This window comes from Salvelinus sp. IW2-2015, unplaced genomic scaffold (assembly GCF_002910315.2).
Source record: "Salvelinus sp. IW2-2015 unplaced genomic scaffold, ASM291031v2 Un_scaffold6578, whole genome shotgun sequence".
Lineage (NCBI taxonomy): Eukaryota > Metazoa > Chordata > Actinopteri > Salmoniformes > Salmonidae > Salvelinus > Salvelinus sp. IW2-2015.
This window is the reverse complement of record NW_019947840.1, coordinates 2988-19178: the sequence shown is the minus strand read 5'-3', so window position 1 is coordinate 19178 and position 16191 is coordinate 2988. Positions and strand designations below refer to the sequence as shown.

Here is a 16191-nt window from a genome sequence, read left to right as displayed (position 1 = left end):
GAGAACAACCACCAGCCTATGACTTTGAGTGCCAGAGTTTATTGTGTTGTTGAGGTTTTTTGGTGTCTGTCTTTGAGTTTATTTCTTCATTGAAGTACAGTAACTTTGACAGCGCCTCACCACACATGTTTGTGTATACTGTATTCCATTCCAAACCTTGCTGTCATTGTTGTTGTTGTTTTACCGTATTTCCATTCCAAACCTTTGCTGTCATTGTTGTTTTTTACCGTATTTCCATTCCAAACCTTGCTGTCATTGTTGTGTATTACCGTATTTCCATTCCAAACCTTGCTGTCATTGTTGTGTATTACCGTATTTCCATTCCAAACCTTGCTGTCATTGTTGTGTATTACAGTATTTCCATTCCAAACTTTGCTCTCCGATGGAGTAGACTCCTTGGGTAAGGACCTGAATAGTAAGACAGTAGTAATTTATCACATGGTTCCTTGAGTAAGGACATGCATAGCAAGACACTGGTAATTTATCGCATGGCTCATTGGGTAAGGATATGGCTAGCATAACAGGAGTAATTTATCGCATGGCTCATTGGGTACGGAAATGGATAGTAGAGGTCGACCGATTATGATTTTTCAGCACCGATACCGATTATTGGGGGACAAAAAAAAGCCGATACCGATTTAATCGGCCGATAAAAAAAAAAAATGTATATATATCATACAGACACACACATGTTTGTAATAATGACAATTGCAACAATACTCAATGAACAATTTTATTTTAACTTAATATAATACATAAATAAAATCAATTTAGTCTCAAATAACATGAGAACATATGTTAAAACGAACCACCAGCTTTCATGGGTCTTCAATATTCCCAGTTAAGTTTTAGGTTGTAGTGCAGAAAGCAGAGCTTGTCTGCATGGTCCCCTGTCAGTCTGCTCCTCCGCGAAACACAGACCTTATTTGAAGTAGATCAAGACATTCTCTATGGAAGACATGAACAGTAAAATAACGAAGGAACCCCTTTCAAGTTCAGCCGCGAGTTATTACAGGAATTATAACGCGTCGACTATTTCTCTCTAAACCATATACCTTTGACTAATCCGGAAACTATCACCTCGAAAACAAAACGTTTATTCCGTTCCGTATTTTATCTAACGGGTGGCATCCATGAGTCTAAGTATTCCTGTTACATTGCACAACCTTCAATGTTMTGTCATAATTACGTAAAATTCGAACCCCTGAACAAGGCATAACGTTCCTAGGCCGTCATTGAAAATAAGAATGTGTTCTTAACTGACTTGCCTAGTTAAATAAAGATTAAATAAAGGTGTAAAAAATAAAAAAATAAAAATAATCGGCAAATCGGCGGCCAAAAATACCGATTTCCGATTGTTATGAAAACTTGAAATCGGCCCTAATTAATCGGCCATTCCGATTAATCGGTCGACCTCTAATGGAGTAATTTATCGCATGGTTCCTTGGGTAAGGATATGGATAGCATAACAGGAGTAATTCATGGCATGGTTCCTTCTATCAATCCTTTTTGGTGGCAAGTATAGTCCATTGCACCCCAGTAGAATAGTGTTTTGGGGGTAAGGCTGTGAAATACAATGGTTGTTGGGGGAGAAGGCCTATGGGTGTCACAAGGTCGGTATCCGTAGATGGTGTTACACCTAGCAACCTATTTAGCAATCATAGCAAACTGTAATTGTTTGCACCTGAGTTCGACCTTGGTTGCTTTGTGCTTTAATAATTCAGTTATTTCCTACATCTAACCTGGACTTTGTTTACTTTGTTGTTATATATACTTATATATGTTGTATATATAGTTGAAGTCGAAAGTTTACATAACTTTAGCCAAATACATTGAAACTCAGTTTTTTACACAATTCCGATATTTAATCCTAGTAAAAAAATCCCTGTCTTAGGTCAGTTAGATCACCACTTTATTTTAAAGAATGTGAAATGTCAGAATAAAGTAAGAGAGAATTATTTATTTCAGCTTTTATTTCTTTCACACATTCCCAGTGGGTCAGAAGTTTACAATGTGGCCCATTCCTCCTGACAGAGCTGTGTGTAACTGAGTCAGGTTTGTAGGCCCGCTTTTTCACTTCTGCCCACATTTTCTATAGGATTGAAGGGTCCAAGGCTTTTTGGTCATGGCCACTCAATACCTTGACTTTGTTGTCCTTAAGCCATTTTGCTACAACTTTGGAAGTATGCTTGGGGTCATTGTCCATTTGGAAGACCCATTTGCGACCAAGCTTTAACTTCCTGACTGATGTCTTGAGATCCTACTTCAATATATCCACATAATTTTCCTACATCATGATGCCATCTATTTTGTGAAGTAACCCAGTCCCTCCTGCAGCAAAGCACCCCCACAACATATCCGCCACCCCCGTGCTTCACGGTTGGGAATGGTGTTCTTCGGCTTGCAAGCGTCCCCCTTTTTCCTCCAAACATAACGATAGTCATTATGGCCAAACAGTTCTATTTTTGTTTCATCAGACCAGAGGACATTTCTCCAAAAAGTACGGTCTTTGTTCCCATGTGCAGTTGCAAACCGTAGTCTGGCTTTTATGGCGGTTTTGGAGCAGTGGCTTCTTCCTTGCTGAGCGGCCTTCAGGTTATGTTGAATATAGGATCGTTTTACTGTGGATATAGATACTTTTGTAACGACGTTTCCTCCAGCATCTTCACAAGTCCTTTGCTGTTGTTCTGTGGATTGATTTGCACTTTTCGCACCAAAGTACGTTCATCTCTAGGAGACAGAACGCGTCTCCTTCCTGAGCGGTATGACGCTGCGTGGTCCAGGTGTTTATACTTGTGCTACATGTTTGTACAGATGAACGTGGTACTTTCCGGTATTTGGAAATTGTTCCAAGATGAACCAAATTTATTCTGAGTTCTTGGCTGATTTCTTTTGATTTTCCCATGAATTCGAGCAAAGAGGCACTGAGTTTGAAGTAGGCCTTGAAATACATCCACAGTAACCTCCAATTGACTCAAATTATGTCAATTAGCCCATCAGAAGCTTCTAAAGCCATGACATCTTTTCTGGAATTTTCCAAGCTGTTTAAAGGCACAGTCAACTGAGTGTATGTAAACTTCTGACCCACTGGAATTGTGATGCAAAGTGTAATAATTCTGTCTGTAAACAATTGTTGGAAAAAATACTTGTTGTCATGCACAAAGTAGATGTCCTAACCGACTTGCCAAACTATAGTTTGTTAAAAGAAATTTGTGGAGTGGTTGAAAAACATGTTTTAATGACTCCAACCTAAGGTGATGTAAACTTCCTTACTTCAGCTGTATATATATATATATATATATATATATATATATATATATATATATATATATATATATATATTGTGTGTGTGTGTGAATGTCAGTATTTATTTCCTTTTGCCCTAGTCAGTGGACAGCAGGATGGAGACAACAGAAGAAACCAATATTGAAAGTCCCTCAGGAAGGTGTGTCCAAACTGGCAACATACAGGTAAAAGCTGCTGTATGTTCTCTGTTCCTGTCACAAGTAAAAGATGGAGGTGTCATTAAAATACCCTTTTCCAACAATCATATCTAGGAGACGTGTGCATTAGTTATTTGAAGCTTTGCTGTGTATGAACATGTACAGAGTTTTATATGTTTTTGTGTATTGTAAGGTTATTAAAAGTGTAATATTGTCATGTTCTGATGAGATCACATTGCTGTGTAAACCCTCCAACTGACGTAGCAGTGTGTGTATTTGTTCTGTACCATATTGCTGAGTATGAACAATATGTAAATCCCCCTGTAAAGCTCTATGACAAGGAGCTGGAGTCAGAGTTTGGTCCGTTTGATGACTGGGTCAACACCTTCGAGCTGTTCAGAGGAAAGCAACGACGAGGTGGGCCGTTCTAATGAGGAGAGGGTCGGCGGGAAGTTCAAGGTGACTGGTTCTGTGCTTTTTTTCTGTCATGAATCTTGTTCGGAGGCAACGCTGCAAAAAAACGTCACTAGCTCACGGCACACAAAGTTTCATTAAAATCTGATTTTTAACCTCAAACCTTTTTTGAGTTTGCAGCTGGTCTATCTCACTGGAGATCATCATTCTGCCTCCAGGACAAGACTCATGACAATAAACGTCCACCTGCGGTTCTAGCCTGGTCCCTGATCTGTTCAACTCCTAGGACTTGGCAAGACAACACAAACAGATCTGGACCAGGCTACAGTGATTAGAATATTATGCTATGTAACCACTATAAAAAGAATGCATTGTTTGGTCAGGGTCAGTAATGACGATCCCAAACTCCTGTGTACATCTAGGGTCGGTTCTGCGTTACAAGCTAACTGAGGAGGATGATGAGTGGGGAGGAGAGTCCGAACTCAGGCCAGTTTAAGATCACCCGAGGGATCCCACCCAACACCTCGGTAAGGTTCTCATCAGGGTTTACATCGTATCTGTGGTAGTGTAGAGAACCTTTGGGTTGACTGTGACCGTAAGAGATGTCACGTCACCTGTCATCATCGACCTGGGTCATCATGTTCCCTAGGGGCTACACTGTAGCAAAACATTTTACAATGGAAGACAAAAAAAACAAACATCTGTGTCATTTTCTTCCATTTGGTTCCAAATGAACACAACCCTGGCTATATCTGTCCGTACCTCAGGCATCCAACCTCCACCCAGCCGATACCGATGGGAAGTCTGACCCCTACATCGTTCTGAGGCTGGGGAAAACTGAGATAAAAGACAGAGACAACTACATCCCCAAGCAACTCAACCCAGTCTTTGGCAGGTGGGACAATTAAGCAATAATGCCCGAGGAGGTGTGGTATATGGCCAATAAGGACAGCCCTTAGCCGTGGTATATTGGCCATATACCACAAAAACCCCTGAGGTGCCTTATTGCTATTATAAAATGGTTACCCAACGTAATTAGAGCAGGAAAAATACATGTTTTGTCATACCAGTGTATACGGGTCTAATATACCACGGCTGTCAGCCAATCGGCATTCAGGGCTCGAACCACCCAGTTATTATTAATATCCTTTAACAGAAGCTGTTTCCCTGGTTATATTTTAGCAGATGAGCAAGCAAACATTTACAAAAATCCAATATGTTGGTGGAATCAGTGCAGAAAGGACCAATTGTTAACCACAATATCCATGGGATTTTATTCCCACCCAGGAAGGATTTTATACTATTTTTCACCAGCGGTTTGTAGTTTAGTCAGCTGATGAAACACACACAACACACACAACAACACACACACACAAAACACACACACACTCACTCACTCACTCACTCACTCACTACTCACGTCACTCACTCACTCACTCACGTCACTCACTCACTCACTCATCACTCATCACCACCACCACTCACTCACTCACTCACTCACTCACTCACTCACTCACTCACTCACTCACTCACCTCACTCACTCACTGACACCACTGACACTCACTGACACACACACAACACACGCACCACACATACACACACACACTCACTGACAAACAAACACACACTGACAAACACACACTGACACACACACACCCACACACACACACACACACACACACACACAACACACACACCACACACACACTCACTACAACCACCACACACACACTCACTGACAAACACACACACACACACACACTCACTGACAACACACACACACACTCACTGACAACACACACACACCACACTCACTGACAAACACACACACCATCACACAAACACACACACACACTCACTGACAAACACACACACACACACTCACTGACAAACACACACACACACAAACACACACTGACCACACACCACACACACACACACACTCACACAAACACACACACACGACAAACACACACACACGACAAACACACACACACACACACACACCCACTACAAACACAAAACACACACACACTCACTTCACTGACACACACATCCTTTTGTCCTGTTCCCACCAGGTCCTTTTGAGATCCAGGCCACGTTTCCTAAAGACTCCCTGCTGACTACTCTGATCTATGACCATGACACCATTGGACTGACGATCTGATCGGGGAGACGTGCATAGATCTGGAGAACCGCTTTTACAGCCGACACCGGGCCACCTGCGGACTGCCCACTGAGTACAGCATGTGAGGAAACACCTTCGTCATCTTCTTCTTGTTCACCCTTGGTTTGGGTCTCTTCCTTCTGCCTTGCTCTTATCTCCTCATTGGATATTATTGTGTTGTGTTCTATCCATCTGTCTTAGTGATGGTTATAACCATGTCACGATTGCTGTTGATAACATGTTATCCATCTGTCTTAGTGATGGTTAATAACCATGTCATGATGCTGTTATAACATGTTATCCATCTGTCTTAGTGATGGTTATAACCATGTCATGATGCTGTTATAACATGTTATCCATCTGTCTTATGAAGGTTATACATGTTATCCATCTGTCTTAGTCGATGTTATAACCATGTCATGATGCTGTTATAAAGTTATCCACATGTCTTAGTGATGGGGTTATAACATGTTATCCACTGTCTGAGTGAGTTATAACCATGTCATGATGCTGTTATAACATGTTATCCATCTGTCTTATGAGGTTATAACCATGTCATGATGCTTTATACATGTTATCCATCTGTCTTATGAAGTTTAACATGGTATCCATCTGTCTTAGTGATGCGTTATAACCATGTCATGATGCTGTTATAACATGTATCCACATGTCTTAGTGATGGTATAACATGTTACCATCTGTCTTAGTGTGGTTTAGAACATGTCATGATGCTGTTTATAAACATGTTATCCATCTGTCTTAGTGATGGTTATAACCATGTCATGATGCTGTTATAACATGTTATCATCTGTCTTAGTGAAGGTTATAACATGTTATCCATCTGTCTTTAGTGACGGTTATACCATTCATGATGCTGTATACATGTATCCACGTGTTCTTAGTAAGGTTTATAACATGTTATCCATCTGTCTTAGTGATGGTTATAACCATGTGCATGATGCTGTTTAAATATGTATCACGTGTCTTAGTGAGTTATAACATGTTATCCATCTGTCTTAGTGATGGTAATAACCATGTCAATGATGCTGTTATAACATGTTATCCACTGTCTTAGGAAGGTTATAACATTGTTATCCATCTGCTTAGTGAATGGTTAAACCATGTCATGATGCTGTATAACATGTTATCCACAAGTGCTTAGTGACGGTTATAACGCCTGAGAATTCCACCAAGCTGTCAGGTACTGAACAGAGATATTCAGTATATTCATGTTTTATAACCATTCACGATGCTGTTATAAACATGTTATTCAGTGTCTTAGTGACGGTTATAACGCCTGGAGAGATTCCACCAAGCCATCTGAGCTGTTGACTAAGCTCTGTAAGTGAGAACAGGCTAGATGAACCCTCCTTCAGACCCGGGAAAAATCACCATCGGGGACAATGTCTTCGCTGGGGAAAACACTGTTCATGGACGGAAGGTATTTAACATAGTTTACAGCAACTGAAAATGGATTTGTTTATTGCTTTTTTGCTAAACCATATTAAAATAACGAACCTAAAATGGAAGGGAACGACAGCATCAAGTCACAGTTGACAGCAAAGACTGTATCAGTCACATGACAGGCAACGGACGTTATCGAGTCACAGTGACAGGCAACGACTGTATCGAGTCACAGTGACAGGCAACGACTGTATCACGTCACAGTGACAGCAAGACTGTAGCACGTCACAGACAGCAACGACTGTATCGATCACAGTGAAGGCAACGACTGATCACGTCACAAGTGACAGGCAAAGACTGTATCACGTCACATGACAGGCAAAGACTGATCACGTCACATGACAGGCAAAGACTGTATCACCGTCACAGTGACAGGGCAACGACTGTATGCACGTCACAGTGACAGCAACGACTGTAATCGAGTCACAGTGACAGGCAACGATTGTACGAGTCACAGTGACAGGCAACGACTGTATCGACGTCACCGTGACAGGCAACGACTGTATCACGTCACGTGACATGCAACGACTGCATCACGTCACAGTGACAGCAACGACTGTATCCATGTCACAGTGACAGGCAACGACTGATTATCGGGTCACAGTGACAGGCAACGACTGTATCACGTCACAGTGACAGGCAAGACTGTATCGAGTCACTAGTGGAAGGCACACGACTGTATCACTCACCAGGACAGTAACGACGTATCACGTCACATGACAAGCAACGACTGTATCGAGCAGTGACAGGCAACGACTGTATCACGTCACAGTGACAGGCAACGGAACTGGTATGCGAGTCAGTGACAGGCAACGACTGTATCACTCGTCACAGTGACCAGGCAACGACTGTATCGAGTCACAGTGGACAGCAACGGACTTATCGACGTCACAGCTCAACAGGCCAACGACTGTTATCACGTCACTGTGACAGGCAAAGACTGTATCACGTCACAGTGACAGGCAAGACTGCATCACGTCACAGTGACAGGCAACGACTGTATCGAAGTCACAGTGAACAGGCAAAGGACTGCCATCACGTCACAGTGACAGGCAAAGACGTCATCACGTCACAGTGACATGGCAACGACTGTATCCGAGTCACAGTGGACAGGCAAAGACAGGCTGTTCACGTCACAGTGACAGGCAACGACGTATCACGTCACAGTGACAGGCAACGACTGTATCAGCACAGTGCAGGCAAAACTGTATCACGTGCACAGTGGACAGGCAACGACTGTATCGAGTCACAGTGACAGGCAAAGACTGTATCACGTCACAGTGACAGGCAACGGACTGTAATCGTAAGTCACATGACAGGCCAACGACTGTATCGAGTCACAGTGACAGGCAACGGACTGTATCGAGTGGCAAGGAACGACTTGATCGAGTCACAGTGACAGGGCAAAGACTTCATCACGTCACAGTGACAGGCAACGGACTGTATCGAGTCACAGTGACAGGCAAAGACTGTATCACGTCACAGCTGACAGGCAAAGACTGCATCACGTCACAGTGACAGGCAAAGACTGCATCACGTCACAGTGACAGGCAAAGACTGCATCACGTCACAGTGACAGCAACGACTGTGATCAAGTCACAGTGAAAGGCAACGACTGTATCAACGTCACATGACAGGCAACGACTGTATCGGTCACAGTGACAGGCAACGACTGTATCGAGTCACAGTGACAGGCAACGACTGTATCGGTCACAGATGACAGCAGCAACGACTGTATCGAATTCACAGTGACAGGCAACGACTGTATCGAGTCCAGGGACAGGCAACGACTGTTATCGAGTCACAGTGACGCAGGCCAACGACTGTATCAGTTCACAGTGACAGGCAACGACTGTATCGAAGTCACATGACAGGCAACGACTGTATCGAGTCACAGTGACAGGAAACGACTGTATCGAGGCACAGTGACAGCAACGACTGTATCGCGTTCACAGTGACAGGCAACGCTGTATCGAGTCACAGTGACAGGCAACGACTGTATCGAGTCACAGTGGACAGGCAACGACTGTATCGACGTCACACAGTGACAGGCAACGCCGTTATCGAGTCACAGTGATAGGCAACGACTGTATCAGGTCACAGTGACAGGCAACGACTGTATCGAGTCACGGTGACAAGACTTGTATATTTCCATCCAATAAGGTACTGATTATTATGTGCTGCTGGATACAGATCAGACGGGTGGAATCCTATGAACATTCTGGCTCTGAAGATCCTTCACAGATGGACTGAATTCCATGGGTGGTTGTAGACTTGTCCCTGAGCACATCGAGACACGGACTCTGTACAAACAAGGCCAGGCCTGGGATGGACCAGGTATTACATCTCTTGTATCAAAATAATCACTTCACCTTTTTTTTTAAATTATATTATGCAATTTGATCAACTTCACAAGCTATCTGTGTGTGTGTGTTGTTGTGTGTGTGTTGGTGTGTGTGTGTGTGTATGTTGTGTGTGTGTGTGTGTGTGTGTGTGTGTGTGTGTGTTGTGTGGTGTGTTGTGTGTGTGTGTGTGTGTGGGTTGTGTGTGTGTGTGTGTGTGTGTGTGTTGTGTGGTTCAGGGCCCAGCTCCAGATGTGGGTGGACATGTTCTCCATGGATATGCCCCACCCAGGCCCCTCTGTGGACATCTCCCCTCGCAAACCTACAAGGGTAAGGCTTCGTCCCTCTGTATCACCAGCGGCAACTATACGCCAGATAGGCCCCAATGCACACCAAGATACCCCAGACCTCAAACCAGGCCAGTTCAATACAAGACCAATATACCCCAGACCTCAAACCAGGCCAGTTCCAATGCCAAGACCAATATACCTCAAACCCAGAGCCAATACAAGGATCAATATACCTCAAACCAGCCAGTCAAAATAAAGGACAATATACCTCAAACCAGGCCAGTTCAATACAAGACCAATATTACCTCAAACCAGGCCACGTTACAATACAAGACCAATATACGCACACATTCTCAGCCAAACTCCTAGGCTAGTTCTCAAGACATACAGTAACAATACCAATATACAACCAGGCCAGTCAACTTACATATACCTCAAAGGAGTTCAATTAAGACAATTACCAACCAGGCCAGTTCAATACAAGACCAATATTACCAACCAGGACCAGTTCAACTACAAGCACAATATACCGCAAACCAGCAGCATGTCTGCCATTATATACCAGGCCATCAATACAGACCAATACTCACCAGACCAGTTAACAGATACTCACCAGCATCAATCAAATTCTACAGGAACGACAATATACTACATCTCAGCATCTCAAACCAGGGCCAGTTCAATACCAAGACCAATATGACCTAACCAGGCCAGTTCAATACAAGACCCATATACCCAAACCAGGCCAGTCAATACAAGACCAATATAACTCAAACCAGGCCAGTTCAATACCAAGACCAATATTACCACACAGCCGGTTGCGAATACAAGAACCAATAAGACTATACAAGACAAACCTCACCGGCGCAACGAGCCACTCAACAGTCAATACAAGACAACCCCAGAGTTCATACCAAGCCATAACTCAAACCAGGCCAGATTTCAACATGGAACAAGTATTTAACCCGATTTGAGGTTTTACTACACAGTAGTCATTTATGAGTACACTCAACGTAGCAGCGGATCAAACAAAACTCCCCATCATGTTTTTAAAATATTAGATATCGACAAGATTGATCTCGAAAGCAGAACATGTACTAACTGGTTGCAATACAAGTATACATCTAGTCTTGACCAGTTTCCACCACACGGCGATTAGCTCCTCATATCACAAGACCCTCCAGACTTTTCAATTACCCAATCCGCTGTCCTCGGAACGGCTAGCCCTCGAGTCTAGTTCAAGGTTAAGAGCTAGCATCCACCTGAGAACTTGAACACTATTGCCCTGGCTTTTTCCGTGCAGCGACGCCACGGACCAATAATGATGACCGTAGAGGTGATCCTACATGGCTCACCCAATCATCAGCTCTGCCTTAGGAAAGCACAACCAGAATGTTCCGACGCATGGTTCTTTGGTGTTCCTTTCTTCGTGCAAGTTTAACCACAAAGCTATTTGTCAGCCACTGACTTCCATTCTCCTCTAATACCAGGGTCATTGGCAATTGAGGGCGAAGACAATGCCGCCTGCTGAGCCAGTTTTGTGCATACAAGGGACCAATTTTAATACCATGAACCTAGCGTTGTTACTAATGACCATATCCTTCAGAACAGGCCAGTTCTGAGCAATATACCCCAGCTACCTCAAGTATGACCACTTCTGCGGTAAGTACTGGGCTATCCTCAACCTGCCATGTTCAATGCCCAGAGCCAGTATATCCGCAGGCGACCCCAGACCGAGTTAACAGGACAATAACTAAACCATGGCCAGTTATGAACTCTCTATTTATAAACCCTTCTATTACATTACCTAAAATCAGCAACAGTTTGCCATATCTCACAAGCTGCTTCTAAGCCATTTCCGTACAGCCCATCATACAAGACCTAATGTCAGGCTCTCAATACCTTAGTGCCTATACACACTACCTGGTACGGCAATTTGGAGGTAACGTTGCATTGACCATTGTGGACCAGGTGTCTTAAATACGAGTACCAATATACCCAGGGCCAGGTTTCAATACAGAAGATCGAGATACACAGGGCCATCAATAAAACAATATACCAGGCCAGTTCTTGTAGAGCCGAATCCGTGGAAAGTGATCAAATATTATGCATCGCAATAAAACAGTGCCAGGTTAAATTACAATACAATATACATGAAATTTCTCGGTTGTTTTCATAAGATCCATTTACCTCAACAGTTGAACGTTACTATGTAAATTACAGAGACCTACATTGCTAAGTGGAACCTGCAAATCGGCAGATTCAAATACATAGTCCCACATTACCTCAAACCAGGAATAGATACCTCAGGCGTTCAATCAAATCAATACCCAGCACAATAAGACCAATATACCTCAAACCAGGCCAAGTTTCAATGACACAAGACCCAATATTTCCCAGGCCAGTTCAATACAAGACCAATATTACCACCAGGCCAGCTTTCAATAACAAGACCAATACCTCAAACCAGGCTCAATACAAGGATCAATATACCTCATGGCCAGTTCAATTACAAGACCATATACCGAGGAGCTTCTTAGCCAACACCAGGCCAGTTCAATACAAGACCAAAATATACCTCAAACCAGGCCAGTTCAATACAAGACCAATTATACCCCAACCAGGCCAGTTCAAAACAGACCAATATACCTCAACACGGCCAGTTCAATTTGCAAGGCCAATATCACCCATCAGGCCAGTTCAATACAGACCAATAAACTCAAACCAGAGCCAGTCCAATGTCAAAGACCAATATCCAGGCAGTTTCACAGACAATACCCAGGCCACGTTGCAGTACCAAGACCAATATACCTCAAACCAGGCAGTTCAATACAAGACAATATTACCCCCAAAACCAGGCGTCAATACAAGATTCAATTATACCTCCAAAACCAGGCCAGTTCAATTACAAGACCCCAATATACCCAAACCAGGCCTCAATACAAGACCAATATGATTGCAAAACCCAGGTCATCATACAGATCCAATATACCTCAAAAACCAGGCAGTTCAAACAGAACCAATATACACTCAAACCAGGCCAGTTCAATTTACAATGCCTATACCTCAAACCAGGGCAGTTTCAACACAAGACCAATATACCTCAAACCCGGCATTCCAATACAAGACCAATATACTCTCAGCATACAATCAATACCTCAAACAGGGCCAGTTCAAATACACCAATAAACTCAAACCAGACCAGTACATTACAAGACCAATATTACCCAGGCCAGTTTCAATACAAGACATATTACCTCAAACAGGCCAGTTCAATACAAGCACATTAACCAGGACAGTCAATATACACCAAAACCCAGGGCCAGTTTCAATACAAGGACCAATATACCTCACAACGTTCAAATAAAATGTGTCCTGAAGGTATAGATTTATCATGATTTGTCCTGTGAAGCGTTTATGAGTTGATTTATTCATTGATTGTTGGTCCATTGTGAAGTAGAGTTGATTTATTCATGATTGTTGGTCCTGTGAGGTATGATGTTAGCTTAGTTCTTAAGGTATGGTTGATCATTCATTATTGGTTGGTCCTGTGGAAGCGTTTGACGTTGATTATTCATTGATTGTTGATCCTGTGAAGTTATGAGTTGATTTGATTCCCTTGATGTTGGTCCTTGTGAAGCGTATGATGTGATAATTGATTGTTGACGTCCTGTTGAAGGTATGAGTGATTAATTGATTGTTGGTTCTGTTGAACTGTATGAGTTGGATGTATTCATGATTGTTGATCCTGTTAGAAGGTTGAGTTGGATTTTATCATTGATTGTTGAATCCTGTGAAGGTATGGAGTTGATTGATTCCTTGATTGTTGGTTCCTGTGTGAAGGTATGAGTGAATTGATTGTTGGTAGTAGAGTTGATATGTGTTTCTTATAAGTTGGTCCTGGATAGTTGATTAATGATGGTCCTGGGTTATGAGTTGATTCATTTGATTGTTGGTCTGTGAAGGGTAGGGAGTTGATTTCATTGATTGTTGGTCCTGGTAAAGCCGTATGAGTTGGATTCATTGATTGTTTGGTCCTGCTGAAGGTATGAGTTGATTCATTGATGTTGGTCCTGTGAAGGTATGAGTTGATTGATTCCTTGATTGTCTGATCCTGTGAAGGTATGAGTTGATTAATGATTGTTTGATCCGGTGTATATGGTTGCATATGCATCTGCTTGATGAGTTGATGTTCCTGAAGATAGTTCGATAATTGAATGTTGATCCTGTGAACCGTATGAGTTCATCTATACATTGGATTGTTGGTCCTCGTGAAGGTATGACGTTGATGATGGTTGTTATCCTCGTGCAACCGGTTGCAGTTGGCATTTAATTGACTTCCGTTGGCTTCTCCGTGTGAAGGTATGAGTGTGATTCATTGATTGCTTGGATCCCTGTGGAAGGTTATGAGTTGCTTCTAGATCTTGACCTTGTTGGTCCTCGTGAAGGTATGAGTTGGATTAATTGAATTTGGTTCCTGTGAAGTGTATGCAGTGCGATTATTCATTGCTTCTCTCTCGGTGCCTGAATTACCTTGTTGGTCCTGTGAGAGTTGAGTTGATGATGATATGTTGGTCCTGATGGGTTGTTGATATCTGGGTAGAGTTGATTGATTGATTGTTGGTCCTGTGAAGGTTTAGGTGAGAATCATTCATCTGATGAACACTGAAGATGTGATCTGGGAAGACACTAACATCCTCACAAGGGAACACAAGTCCAAGTGACATCTACGTTAAAGGGTGAGTGGAGCGAAGTATTTTCAAAAACGTATCCAAACATAAAGACAGACATGTGTATGATGAATACATGGCAGCTTCATCCCTGACAAGGTCAGGCTTCTGAAACTAAACCTTGACGACCTTGTCGCGTTCGGTTTTGAATACCCGGTTTACAATCTTATTATTCCTGACTGACCTTTGCATTCCACAGTAATTTAGCAGACTCGCTTAACGACAAGTTACAACCAAGCACATTCAACTGAGTAAAACCACCACATCACAACACTAGTAAAACCTTACCACTGTCCATCCTCTCTATCTTTCTCTACTGTCAGATGTCTCTATTCTGTCTACTGTCACCTCTCTGTCTGTCTACTTGTCATCTATAATATTTCTCTACTGTCATTCCTCTCTATTCTTTTCTCCACTGTTCAATCCTTCTCTATCTTTCTCCACTGTGCTCCTCTCTATCTTTCTCTACTGTCATCCTCTATATATATTCACTGTCATCCTCTTAATATATCTTTCTTCACTGTCAACCTCTATATATATTTCTCTACTGTCATCCTCTATATATAATTCTCCCACTGTCTCCTCTATATATATTTTTCCACATGTTCATCCTCTGCTATCTGTCTACGTCATCCTCTGCTATATTCGTCCACTATCATCCTCTATCTTTCTCCCTTGTCATCCTTCCTATCTTTCTCTACTGTCATCCTCTCTATCTTTCTCTACTGTCATCCTCTCTATCTCTTTCTAATGTCATCCTCTATATATATTTCTACACACTGTACACTACTGACGATGCGCCTCCCCAAATTTCACCAGGGTCTCCACTGTTCATGAACTCTTGGAAGTGCTTTGCACCAAAGGGAGAGTAAACATCTCATCCTGTGTTCTTGGAATCTCTACTGTCATCCTTCTATATATGTTCTCACTATTCATCCTCCTCAACTTCAATAGGCTGAAAATTATATTTTGGTTAATTGTATACTTTTTTCAGTGGCTTTAAGGGCTTTGAGGACGATCGCCAGAGACTGATGTTCACTACCAACTTCTCTGACTGGCGGAGACGTTAACTTCAACGGGGCGTCCTGGGTGTTCCCCTTTAACTAACCTGCCTCGCCGAGAAGGTGGTGGTATCAGTAAGAGGGGAGCATCTTCTCCCTGGACTAAGAACGGAGCAAAGGCTACTTGCCATGTTGGTGATGCAGGTCTGGAACTTTACAAGGCTGTCTTCTGATGGATTTCTTGGGTAAGAGAGAGAAAGAGCCCCTACTAGGTTTGACGCCTTTCCCTAGGGCTGTATAGACAGAGGCAATAGGAGGAAGGGGGACAGGTTTATTTCA

General features: G+C 42.7%; 1 pseudogene; it reads left to right on the top strand.

Moving 5' to 3' along the window:
* The window catches only part of LOC112078959 (fer-1-like protein 6), a 30037-nt pseudogene extending 20500 nt beyond the window's left edge, over positions 1 to 9537 (top strand).
* Positions 9538 to 16191: the final 6654 nt, after the last annotated feature.